Consider the following 654-nt stretch of genomic DNA (forward strand, 5'->3'; position numbering starts at 1 on the left):
TACGCTTTGTTGCGTCAGCAGTTTAAAGAATGTTATCCTGCTCCTTAAACACATCCAGAGTTACAAAGTCGTGTTTATAAACTCATCTTCCACTCGAAGAATCTTCCCATCTGTGCCAGATGACGGCGGGTGTCACTGCATTTCTGAGAAATGACTCGGCCTCAGTTATCCTGGTTTTCACCTATCCCCTACTTGAGCGCAGGCTTTTTCCTTGGCCTGCTATGAACTCAGCAGATTTTAAAAAGGCTTTGAGTGCTGACACTTTTTAATGTGAAGTTTTAACGCAGACATGTTGCTGTAGCCTCCAAATCCAGCTTTTGATTTGGATGGATGCGCTTTAGTTTTACACTCATGGCAGACGTGTTAAACATCAATATTAATTTAAAAAATAAAAAAAACAACAGCTCTGAACATTTTCACTAAGGCTGTCTGTGTGCTTGTAGAGGCTTTTTTTTTTGCTCTCTTCTGTATTAATGTAGGACTAAAGATGACTAATATAATATTTGCACATTTATGCAGTATTACAGCTGCTGGCTGTAAATAAATAAAATAAATGGAAAGCTCTTGTCCACCTATGGAAATTAAGTTCTTATGGTGGGATGGCCAAATGTCAGATTTCTAAGGTGCTCATAAATCCTATGAGCTCCCCTGTGT

Source organism: Pundamilia nyererei, unplaced genomic scaffold (assembly GCF_000239375.1).
Source record: "Pundamilia nyererei isolate P.nyererei 1_Seehausen unplaced genomic scaffold, PunNye1.0 scaffold00026, whole genome shotgun sequence".
NCBI lineage: Eukaryota > Metazoa > Chordata > Actinopteri > Cichliformes > Cichlidae > Pundamilia > Pundamilia nyererei.